This window comes from Amia ocellicauda, chromosome 2, assembly GCF_036373705.1.
Source record: "Amia ocellicauda isolate fAmiCal2 chromosome 2, fAmiCal2.hap1, whole genome shotgun sequence".
Classification (NCBI taxonomy): domain Eukaryota; kingdom Metazoa; phylum Chordata; class Actinopteri; order Amiiformes; family Amiidae; genus Amia; species Amia ocellicauda.
The window spans coordinates 53,961,725-53,973,939 of record NC_089851.1 but is presented as its reverse complement, the minus strand read 5'-3'; the positions used below and the strand labels follow the sequence as shown (position 1 = coordinate 53,973,939).

General features: G+C 48.4%; 3 non-coding genes across 3 annotated transcripts; all 3 read left to right on the top strand.

Moving 5' to 3' along the window:
• The first annotated feature begins 1,616 nt into the window (after positions 1-1,616).
• On the top strand, positions 1,617-1,688 carry trnap-ugg (transfer RNA proline (anticodon UGG)). Its single transcript has one exon. It is a non-coding gene; the product is annotated as a tRNA-Pro (tRNA).
• Positions 1,689-3,982: 2,294 nt separating this feature from the next.
• On the top strand, positions 3,983-4,054 carry trnap-agg (transfer RNA proline (anticodon AGG)). The gene has a single exon. It is a non-coding gene; the product is annotated as a tRNA-Pro (tRNA).
• Positions 4,055-8,699: 4,645 nt separating this feature from the next.
• Positions 8,700-8,771, top strand: trnap-ugg (transfer RNA proline (anticodon UGG)). Its single transcript has one exon. It is a non-coding gene; the product is annotated as a tRNA-Pro (tRNA).
• Positions 8,772-12,215: the final 3,444 nt, after the last annotated feature.

Genomic DNA, 12,215 nt, shown 5'->3' with positions numbered 1-12,215 from the left:
CTCTGCACCAGGGAGGTCTTTCAACCTCAGATACTGTTGGCTGTGTAGCTGATGGGAAATCAGACTGTCATCTGTGTGTTTTGTTTTCTTTAAAGAAAATGTGTATTTTACAAGTTCGTTGTTGTTGTTGAGGAGGAGGAGGACATGTAGTGTGTTGTTGAGGAGGAGGAGGACGAAATGTGGTTTGCCGGCTTGTTATGGAGACCTTTGCTGAACGTGTACTCCTGAGCTGCACCAAAGGAGAGGCATTCTTTTCAGTTGTTTGCGGGCCTGCTGAACCATGCTCTCAGTGCTGTCTCACTGGGGATGGCGTTACCATTCTGGAAAGACACGTCAGCGCTACAGTCCATGCTATCAGTCAGTGAGCGTAGGTCTCCCGGTCTGCCCCAAAGCAGTTACGCGCTTGCCCAGCAGAAACTGCGACACCCTCCGTTAACTTGGCTCGTTGGTCTAGGGGTATGATTCTTGCTGAGGGTGTGAGAGGCCCTGGGTTCAACTCCAGGACGAGCCCACTTGGCCCCACTTTGCAGTCACCGAAGTGTTTGTTCGTTTGCTCTTGAAGGCTGGCTTCTGGGCTCCTCTGCACAAGGGAGGGCTATCGACCTCAGATACTGTTGCCTGTAAAGCTGATGGGAAATCAGACTGTCATCTGTGTGTTTTGTTTTCTTTAAAGAAAATGTGTTTTTTACAAGTTCGTTGTTGTTGTTGTTGTTGAGGAGGAGGAGGAGGACATGTAGTGTGTTGTTGAGGAGGAGGAGGACGAAATGTGGTTTGCCGGCTTGTTATGGAGACCTTTGCTGAACGTGTACTCCTGAGCTGCACCAAAGGAGAGGCATTCTTTTCAGTTGTTTGCGGGCCTGCTGAACCATGCTCTCAGTGCTGTCTCACTGGGGATGGCGTTACCATTCTGGAAAGACACGTCAGCGCTACAGTCCATGCTATCAGTCAGTGAGCGTAGGTCTCCCGGTCTGCCCCAAAGCAGTTACGCGCTTGCCCAGCAGAAACTGCGACACCCTCCGTTAACTTGGCTCGTTAGTCTAGGGGTATGATTCTTGCTGAGGGTGTGAGAGTCCCTGGGTTCAACTCCAGGACGAGCCCACTTGGCCCCACTTTGCAGTCACCGAAGTGTTTGTTCGTTTGCTCTTGAAGGCTGGCTTCTGGGCTCCTCTGCACAAGGGAGGGCTATCGACCTCAGATACTGTTGCCTGTATAGCTGATGGGAAATCAGACTGTCATCTGTGTGTTTTGTTTTCTTTAAAGAAAATGTGTTTTTTACAAGTTCGTTGTTGTTGTTGTTGTTGTTGAGGAGGAGGAGGAGGACATGTAGTGTGTTGTTGAGGAGGAGGAGGACGAAATGTGGTTTGCCGGCTTGTTATGGAGACCTTTGCTGAACGTGTACTCCTGAGCTGCACCAAAGGAGAGGCATTCTTTTCAGTTGTTTGCGGGCCTGCTGAACAATGCTCTCAGTGCTGTCTTACTGGGGATGGCGTTACCATTCTGGAAAGACACGTCAGCGCTACAGTCCATGCTATCAGTCAGTGAGCGTAGGTCTCCCGGTCTGCCCCAAAGCAGTTACGCGCTTGCCCAGCAGAAACTGTGACACTGTCAGATAACTTGGCTCGTTGGTCTAGGGGTATGATTCTCGCTTTGGGTGCGAGAGGTCCCGGGTTCAACTCCCGGACGAGCCCGCTTGGCCCTGCTTTGCAGTCACCGAAGTGTTTGTTCGTTTGCTCTTGAAGGCTGGCTTCTGGGCTCCTCTGCACAAGGGAGGGCTATCGACCTCAGATACTGTTGCCCGTATAGCTGATGGGAAATCAGACTGTCATCTGTGTGTTTTGTTTTCTTTAAAGAAAATGTGTTTTTTACAAGTTTGTTGTTGTTGTTGTTGTTGTTGTTGAGGAGGAGGTGGAGGACATGTAGTGTGTTGTTGAGGAGGAGGAGGACGAAATGTGGTTTGCCGGCTTGTTATGGAGACCTTTGCTGAACGTGTACTCCTGAGCTGCACCAAAGGAGAGGCATTCTTTTCAGTTGTTTGCGGGCCTGCTGAACCATGCTCTCAGTGCTGTCTCACTGGGGATGGCGTTACCATTCTGGAAAGACACGTCAGCGCTACAGTCCATGCTATCAGTCAGTGAGCGTAGGTCTCCCGGTCTGCCCCAAAGCAGTTACGCGCTTGCCCAGCAGAAACTGCGACACCCTCCGTTAACTTGGCTCGTTGGTCTAGGGGTATGATTCTTGCTGAGGGTGTGAGAGGCCCTGGGTTCAACTCCAGGACGAGCCCACTTGGCCCCACTTTGCAGTCACCGAAGTGTTTGTTCGTTTGCTCTTGAAGGCTGGCTTCTGGGCTCCTCTGCACAAGGGAGGGCTATCGACCTCAGATACTGTTGCCTGTAAAGCTGATGGGAAATCAGACTGTCATCTGTGTGTTTTGTTTTCTTTAAAGAAAATGTGTTTTTTACAAGTTCGTTGTTGTTGTTGTTGTTGTTGAGGAGGAGGAGGAGGACATGTAGTGTGTTGTTGAGGAGGAGGAGGACGAAATGTGGTTTGCCGGCTTGTTATGGAGACCTTTGCTGAACGTGTACTCCTGAGCTGCACCAAAGGAGAGGCATTCTTTTCAGTTGTTTGCGGGCCTGCTGAACCATGCTCTCAGTGCTGTCTCACTGGGGATACGGTTACCGTTCTGGAAAGACACTTCAGCGCTACAGTCCATGCTATCAGTCAGTGAGCGTAGGTCTCCCGGTCTGCCCCAAAGCAGTTACGCGCTTGCCCAGCAGAAACTGCGACACTCTCCGTTAACTTGGCTCGTTGGTCTAGGGGTATGATTCTTGCTGAGGGTGTGAGAGGCCCTGGGTTCAACTCCAGGACAAGCCCACTTGGCCCCACTTTGCAGTCACCGAAGTGTTTGTTCGTTTGCTCTTGAAGGCTGGCTTCTGGGCTCCTCTGCACAAGGGAGGGTTATCGACCTCAGATACTGTTGCCCGTATAGCTGATGGGAAGTCAGACTGTCATCTGTGTGTTTTGTTTTCTTTAAAGAAAATGTGTTTTTTACAAGTTCGTTGTTGTTGTTGTTGTTGTTGAGGAGGAGGTGGAGGACATGTAGTGTGTTGTTGAGGAGGAGGAGGACGAAATGTGGTTTGCCGGCTTGTTATGGAGACCTTTGCTGAACGTGTACTCCTGAGCTGCACCAAAGGAGAGGCATTCTTTTCAGTTGTTTGCGGGCCTGCTGAACCATGCTCTCAGTGCTGTCTCACTGGGGATGGCGTTACCATTCTGGAAAGACACGTCAGCGCAACAGTCCATGCTATCAGTCAGTGAGCGTAGGTCTCCCGGTCTGCCCCAAAGCAGTTACGCGCTTGCCCAGCAGAAACTGCGACACCCTCCGTTAACTTGGCTCGTTGGTCTAGGGGTATGATTCTTGCTGAGGGTGTGAGAGGCCCTGGGTTCAACTCCAGGACGAGCCCACTTGGCCCCACTTTGCAGTCACCGAAGTGTTTGTTCGTTTGCTCTTGAAGGCTGGCTTCTGGGCTCCTCTGCACAAGGGAGGGCTATCGACCTCAGATACTGTTGCCTGTAAAGCTGATGGGAAATCAGACTGTCATCTGTGTGTTTTGTTTTCTTTAAAGAAAATGTGTTTTTTACAAGTTCGTTGTTGTTGTTGTTGTTGTTGTTGAGGAGGAGGAGGAGGACATGTAGTGTGTTGTTGAGGAGGAGGAGGACGAAATGTGGTTTGCCGGCTTGTTATGGAGACCTTTGCTGAACGTGTACTCCTGAGCTGCACCAAAGGAGAGGCATTCTTTTCAGTTGTTTGCGGGCCTGCTGAACCATGCTCTCAGTGCTGTCTCACTGGGGATGGCGTTACCATTCTGGAAAGATACGTCAGCGCTACAGTCCATGCTATCAGTCAGTGAGCGTAGGTCTCCCGGTCTGCCCAAAAGCAGTTACGCGCTTGCCCAGCAGAAACTGCGACACGCTCCGTTAACTTGGCTCGTTGGTCTAGGGGTATGATTCTCGCTTAGGGTGCGAGAGGTCCCGGGTTCAACTCCCGGACGAGCCCGCTTGGCCCTGCTTTGCATTCTCTGAAGCATTCGTTTGTTCTCTCTCGATGCTTGGCTTCTGGGCTCCTCTGCACCAGGGAGGTCTTTCAACCTCAGATACTGTTGGCTGTGTAGCTGATGGGAAATCAGACTGTCATCTGTGTGTTTTGTTTTCTTTAAAGAAAATGTGTTTTTTACAAGTTCGTTGTTGTTGTTGTTGTTGTTGTTGAGGAGGAGGTGGAGGACATGTAGTGTGTTGTTGAGGAGGAGGAGGACGAAATGTGGTTTGCCGGCTTGTTATGGAGACCTTTGCTGAACGTGTACTCCTGAGCTGCACCAAAGGAGAGGCATTCTTTTCAGTTGTTTGCGGGCCTGCTGAACCATGCTCTCAGTGCTGTCTCACTGGGGATGGCGTTACCATTCTGGAAAGACACGTCAGCGCTACAGTCCATGCTATCAGTCAGTGAGCGTAGGTCTCCCGGTCTGCCCCAAAGCAGTTACGCGCTTGCCCAGCAGAAACTGCGACACCCTCCGTTAACTTGGCTCGTTGGTCTAGGGGTATGATTCTTGCTGAGGGTGTGAGAGGCCCTGGGTTCAACTCCAGGACGAGCCCACTTGGCCCCACTTTGCAGTCACCGAAGTGTTTGTTCGTTTGCTCTTGAAGGCTGGCTTCTGGGCTCCTCTGCACAAGGGAGGGCTATCGACCTCAGATACTGTTGCCTGTAAAGCTGATGGGAAATCAGACTGTCATCTGTGTGTTTTGTTTTCTTTAAAGAAAATGTGTTTTTTACAAGTTCGTTGTTGTTGTTGTTGTTGAGGAGGAGGAGGAGGACATGTAGTGTGTTGTTGAGGAGGAGGAGGACGAAATGTGGTTTGCCGGCTTGTTATGGAGACCTTTGCTGAACGTGTACTCCTGAGCTGCACCAAAGGAGAGGCATTCTTTTCAGTTGTTTGCGGGCCTGCTGAACCATGCTCTCAGTGCTGTCTCACTGGGGATGGCGTTACCATTCTGGAAAGACACGTCAGCGCTACAGTCCATGCTATCAGTCAGTGAGCGTAGGTCTCCCGGTCTGCCCCAAAGCAGTTACGCGCTTGCCCAGCAGAAACTGCGACACCCTCCGTTAACTTGGCTCGTTAGTCTAGGGGTATGATTCTTGCTGAGGGTGTGAGAGGCCCTGGGTTCAAGTCCAGGACAAGCCCACTTGGCCCCACTTTGCAGTCACCGAAGTGTTTGTTCGTTTGCTCTTGAAGGCTGGCTTCTGGGCTCCTCTGCACAAGGGAGGGCTATCGACCTCAGATACTGTTGGCTGTATAGCTGATGGGAAATCAGACTGTCATCTGTGTGTTTTGTTTTCTTTAAAGAAAATGTGTTTTTTACAAGTTCGTTGTTGTTGTTGTTGTTGTTGTTGAGGAGGAGGTGGAGGACATGTAGTGTGTTGTTGAGGAGGAGGAGGACGAAATGTGGTTTGCCGGCTTGTTATGGAGACCTTTGCTGAACGTGTACTCCTGAGCTGCACCAAAGGAGAGGCATTCTTTTCAGTTGTTTGCGGGCCTGCTGAACCATGCTCTCAGTGCTGTCTCACTGGGGATGGCGTTACCATTCTGGAAAGACACGTCAGCGCTACAGTCCATGCTATCAGTCAGTGAGCGTAGGTCTCCCGGTCTGCCCCAAAGCAGTTACGCGCTTGCCCAGCAGAAACTGCGACACCCTCCGTTAACTTGGCTCGTTGGTCTAGGGGTATGATTCTTGCTGAGGGTGTGAGAGGCCCTGGGTTCAACTCCAGGACGAGCCCACTTGGCCCCACTTTGCAGTCACCGAAGAGTTTGTTCGTTTGCTCTTGAAGGCTGGCTTCTGGGCTCCTCTGCACAAGGGAGGGCTATCGACCTCAGATACTGTTGCCTGTAAAGCTGATGGGAAATCAGACTGTCATCTGTGTGTTTTGTTTTCTTTAAAGAAAATGTGTTTTTTACAAGTTCGTTGTTGTTGTTGTTGTTGAGGAGGAGGAGGAGGACATGTAGTGTGTTGTTGAGGAGGAGGAGGACGAAATGTGGTTTGCCGGCTTGTTATGGAGACCTTTGCTGAACGTGTACTCCTGAGCTGCACCAAAGGAGAGGCATTCTTTTCAGTTGTTTGCGGGCCTGCTGAACCATGCTCTCAGTGCTGTCTCACTGGGGATGGCGTTACCATTCTGGAAAGACACGTCAGCGCTACAGTCCATGCTATCAGTCAGTGAGCGTAGGTCTCCCGGTCTGCCCCAAAGCAGTTACGCGCTTGCCCAGCAGAAACTGCGACACCCTCCGTTAACTTGGCTCGTTGGTCTAGGGGTATGATTCTTGCTGAGGGTGTGAGAGGCCCTGGGTTCAACTCCAGGACAAGCCCACTTGGCCCCACTTTGCAGTCACCGAAGTGTTTGTTCGTTTGCTCTTGAAGGCTGGCTTCTGGGCTCCTCTGCACAAGGGAGGGCTATCGACCTCAGATACTGTTGCCTGTAAAGCTGATGGGAAATCAGACTGTCATCTGTGTGTTTTGTTTTCTTTAAAGAAAATGTGTTTTTTACAAGTTCGTTGTTGTTGTTGTTGTTGTTGAGGAGGAGGAGGAGGACATGTAGTGTGTTGTTGAGGAGGAGGAGGACGAAATGTGGTTTGCCGGCTTGTTATGGAGACCTTTGCTGAACGTGTACTCCTGAGCTGCACCAAAGGAGAGGCATTCTTTTCAGTTGTTTGCGGGCCTGCTGAACCATGCTCTCAGTGCTGTCTCACTGGGGATACGGTTACCGTTCTGGAAAGACACTTCAGCGCTACAGTCCATGCTATCAGTCAGTGAGCGTAGGTCTCCCGGTCTGCCCCAAAGCAGTTACGCGCTTGCCCAGCAGAAACTGCGACACTCTCCGTTAACTTGGCTCGTTGGTCTAGGGGTATGATTCTTGCTGAGGGTGTGAGAGGCCCTGGGTTCAAGTCCAGGACAAGCCCACTTGGCCCCACTTTGCAGTCACCGAAGTGTTTGTTCGTTTGCTCTTGAAGGCTGGCTTCTGGGCTCCTCTGCACAAGGGAGGGCTATCGACCTCAGATACTGTTGCCCGTATAGCTGATGGGAAATCAGACTGTCATCTGTGTGTTTTGTTTTCTTTAAAGAAAATGTGTTTTTTACAAGTTCGTTGTTGTTGTTGTTGTTGTTGTTGAGGAGGAGGTGGAGGACATGTAGTGTGTTGTTGAGGAGGAGGAGGACGAAATGTGGTTTGCCGGCTTGTTATGGAGACCTTTGCTGAACGTGTACTCCTGAGCTGCACCAAAGGAGAGGCATTCTTTTCAGTTGTTTGCGGGCCTGCTGAACCATGCTCTCAGTGCTGTCTCACTGGGGATGGCATTACCATTCTGGAAAGACACGTCAGCGCTACAGTCCATGCTATCAGTCAGTGAGCGTAGGTCTCCCGGTCTGCCCCAAAGCAGTTACGCGCTTGCCCAGCAGAAACTGCGACACCCTCCGTTAACTTGGCTCGTTGGTCTAGGGGTATGATTCTTGCTGAGGGTGTGAGAGGCCCTGGGTTCAACTCCAGGACGAGCCCACTTGGCCCCACTTTGCAGTCACCGAAGTGTTTGTTCGTTTGCTGTTGAAGGCTGGCTTCTGGGCTCCTCTGCACAAGGGAGGGCTATCGACCTCAGATACTGTTGCCTGTAAAGCTGATGGGAAATCAGACTGTCATCTGTGTGTTTTGTTTTCTTTAAAGAAAATGTGTTTTTTACAAGTTCGTTGTTGTTGTTGTTGTTGAGGAGGAGGAGGAGGACATGTAGTGTGTTGTTGAGGAGGAGGAGGACGAAATGTGGTTTGCCGGCTTGTTATGGAGACCTTTGCTGAACGTGTACTCCTGAGCTGCACCAAAGGAGAGGCATTCTTTTCAGTTGTTTGCGGGCCTGCTGAACCATGCTCTCAGTGCTGTCTCACTGGGGATACGGTTACCGTTCTGGAAAGACACTTCAGCGCTACAGTCCATGCTATCAGTCAGTGAGCGAAGGTCTCCCGGTCTGCCCCAAAGCAGTTACGCGCTTGCCCAGCAGAAACTGCGACACCCTCCGTTAACTTGGCTCGTTGGTCTAGGGGTATGATTCTTGCTGAGGGTGTGAGAGGCCCTGGGTTCAACTCCAGGACGAGCCCACTTGGCCCCACTTTGCAGTCACCGAAGTGTTTGTTCGTTTGCTCTTGAAGGCTGGCTTCTGGGCTCCTCTGCACAAGGGAGGGCTATCGACCTCAGATACTGTTGCCCGTATAGCTGATGGGAAATCAGACTGTCATCTGTGTGTTTTGTTTTCTTTAAAGAAAATGTGTTTTTTACAAGTTCGTTGTTGTTGTTGTTGTTGAGGAGGAGGTGGAGGACATGTAGTGTGTTGTTGAGGAGGAGGAGGACGAAATGTGGTTTGCCGGCTTGTTATGGAGACCTTTGCTGAACGTGTACTCCTGAGCTGCACCAAAGGAGAGGCATTCTTTTCAGTTGTTTGCGGGCCTGCTGAACCATGCTCTCAGTGCTGTCTCACTGGGGATGGCGTTACCATTCTGGAAAGACACGTCAGCGCTACAGTCCATGCTATCAGTCAGTGAGCGTAGGTCTCCCGGTCTGCCCCAAAGCAGTTACGCGCTTGCCCAGCAGAAACTGTGAAACTGTCAGATAACTTGGCTCGTTGGTCTAGGGGTATGATTCTCGCTTTGGGTGCGAGAGGTCCCGGGTTCAACTCCCGGACGAGCCCGCTTGGCCCTGCTTTGCATTCTCTGAAGCATTCGTTTGTTCTCTCTTGATGCTTGGCTTCTGGGCTCCTCTGCACCAGGGAGGTCTTTCAACCTCAGATACTGTTGGCTGTGTAGCTGATGGGAAATCAGACTGTCATCTGTGTGTTTTGTTTTCTTTAAAGAAAATGTGTATTTTACAAGTTCGTTGTTGTTGTTGAGGAGGAGGAGGACATGTAGTGTGTTGTTGAGGAGGAGGAGGACGAAATGTGGTTTGCCGGCTTGTTATGGAGACCTTTGCTGAACGTGTACTCCTGAGCTGCACCAAAGGAGAGGCATTCTTTTCAGTTGTTTGTGGGCCTGCTGAACCATGCTCTCAGTGCTGTCTCACTGGGGATGGCGTTACCACTCTGGAAAGACACGTCAGCGCTACAGTCCATGCTATCAGTCAGTGAGCGTAGGTCTCCCGGTCTGCCCCAAAGCAGTTACGCGCTTGCCCAACAGAAACTGCGACACCCTCCGTTAACTTGGCTTGTTGGTCTAGGGGTATGATTCTTGCTGAGGGTGTGAGAGGCCCTGGGTTCAACTCCAGGACGAGCCCACTTGGCCCTACTTTGCAGTCACCGAAGTGTTTGTTCGTTTGCTCTTGAAGGCTGGCTTCTGGGCTCCTCTGCACAAGGGAGGGCTATCGACCTCAGATACTGTTGCCCGTATAGCTGATGGGAAATCAGACTGTCATCTGTGTGTTTTGTTTTCTTTAAAGAAAATGTGTTTTTTACAAGTTCGTTGTTGTTGTTGTTGTTGTTGTTGAGGAGGAGGTGGAGGACATGTAGTGTGTTGTTGAGGAGGAGGAGGACGAAATGTGGTTTGCCGGCTTGTTATGGAGACCTTTGCTGAACGTGTACTCCTGAGCTGCACCAAAGGAGAGGCATTCTTTTCAGTTGTTTGCGGGCCTGCTGAACCATGCTCTCAGTGCTGTCTCACTGGGGATGGCGTTACCATTCTGGAAAGACACGTCAGCGCTACAGTCCATGCTATCAGTCAGTGAGCGTAGGTCTCCCGGTCTGCCCCAAAGCAGTTACGCGCTTGCCCAGCAGAAACTGCGACACCCTCCGTTAACTTGGCTCGTTGGTCTAGGGGTATGATTCTTGCTGAGGGTGTGAGAGGCCCTGGGTTCAACTCCAGGACGAGCCCACTTGGCCCCACTTTGCAGTCACCGAAGTGTTTGTTCGTTTGCTCTTGAAGGCTGGCTTCTGGGCTCCTCTGCACAAGGGAGGGCTATCGACCTCAGATACTGTTGCCTGTAAAGCTGATGGGAAATCAGACTGTCATCTGTGTGTTTTGTTTTCTTTAAAGAAAATGTGTTTTTTACAAGTTCGTTGTTGTTGTTGTTGTTGTTGAGGAGGAGGAGGACATGTAGTGTGTTGTTGAGGAGGAGGAGGACGAAATGTGGTTTGCCGGCTTGTTATGGAGACCTTTGCTGAACGTGTACTCCTGAGCTGCACCAAAGGAGAGGTATGATTCTTGCTGAGGGTGTGAGAGGCCCTGGGTTCAACTCCAGGACGAGCCCACTTGGCCCCACTTTGCAGTCACCGAAGTGTTCGTTCGTTTGCTCTTGAAGGCTGGCTTCTGGGCTCCTCTGCACAAGGGAGGGCTATCGACCTCAGATACTGTTGCCTGTATAGCTGATGGGAAATCAGACTGTCATCTGTGTGTTTTGTTTTCTTTAAAGAAAATGTGTTTTTTACAAGTTTTTTACCCCTAATAATATAAATCAGATGAAAGCAAATTTTGACAAAATCGGAAGAGTTTTCATGTTGAAGTTCCCCCTCTTGTGGTCAAATATGTTGAAGTACAAGCCAGTATTAATCTCAAAAAGTCAACTACCCTGATTTGATTTCAATATATCATTTTTAATTAAATTAGTTTAATAATATAAATAGCTCTGGTATCATAATAAATGAGTAAACACTTTATTCTACAAGTCTCATTTGTGTACTTGTATAGCATAGAACTGCTGCAGCTTTTCAATTCGCAGTAATCATCCGAACCTCATTTAGTAGCTTAATTTCTGTTTCATTTGGTTGTCACATTGATTACCGATGTGCACGTTATATATAATTATGGCTTGTAAATGCAATGTTTTATACACTGTAAAAAATTTATCATGGGTCTAATTGTTTTTACGTAGTAATTAAAAATAATGTGTACATTTTATTAATGAAATTGTGGTTTAGTGTTTGATACAAAATATTGAGAAGATTTCACTAATAGAACCAAGAGATACATTTTCCTCTTTTATTTAAGGACATTTCTGCAATTTTAAGGCTTAAGAGAATTAGTTCAATTTTAGTTGTCTCATGTCGATGCCTATTCTGACGAGCTGATGAGTTGAAACAGGTGTCTTAAATTAACAAAATCCAATATTCCACAAAAAGTGTGACAGGTAAAATGTCTTTCTCTCTAGAGATCAGTATGGATTGAAAGGTTTGTTTGATGTTGGTTTGAGAAAGAATAGCCAAAAGAGAGAGAGATAGATAGATAGATAGATAGATAGAATTAGATAAGTGCTGATTGGCTCGCAAATAGAACCTTATAGTACGAAGTTTGAGTTCAACTTTGTAGACAGAACCTTTTTGTTTTCTAAATAAAAAGTCCAAAAATGTACACAACTTAAAAAAAAGTCACATAATGTAAATAAGTTGTCACAGAATAAGAATATGTGAATAACTCAATTTTGTCAAAAATGTCAGATAGAACCTTATAATTCCAAGGGGATGAACCTGAACAATACTTTTTTACAATTAAATTGTCTAAAACTACTGTGAAAATATTTAACACAAATAAGACTTTTGTCAGCCACTATATTAAGAAAGGTAACACTTTATTTTGGTGGTCCACTTTAGAAATTCTACTGAGTATAAGTAACTTTGCAACTACTTGTTAACGTAATCTATTAACCCTAACCTAACAGTTTACTTGCAGTCTACTAATACTCTAATGAGAGTAGTTACTTACAGTTAGTAGAATGTCTAAAGTGGACCATCGAAATAGTGTAACCAAAAAAAAAAAAGTAGGTTATATCTTTCAGTCCTCAAACCCAAAAGGCGTGATGTAAGGCAGAGTGTAATTTCATTTATATGTAACAGAGAGCAGCTAGTAAGAGCTGTGTGAGTAAACCTCACTCCACTTGGCCTCAAGAGGTGCCCCAGTGACTGATGCTAGAGGCTATGATCTTTAGCATCCTTGTTAGTGCACCCACCTCCAATGCCGGTGAAGCTGGTTCGAATTCTGCTTGGAGCGGTGCAAGTAGGACCAGTTACATTTACAGATTGGGATCAACATCAGTGTTAAGGTGCAAAGCTTCAGTTGAAGCAACCCTTCGGATCCCAGTGAATCAGGCACCCCAGTGAGCGCTTCCAGTAACAGTTTAGACTCTCAGCAGGAGACAGGCCCGGGAAATAAAG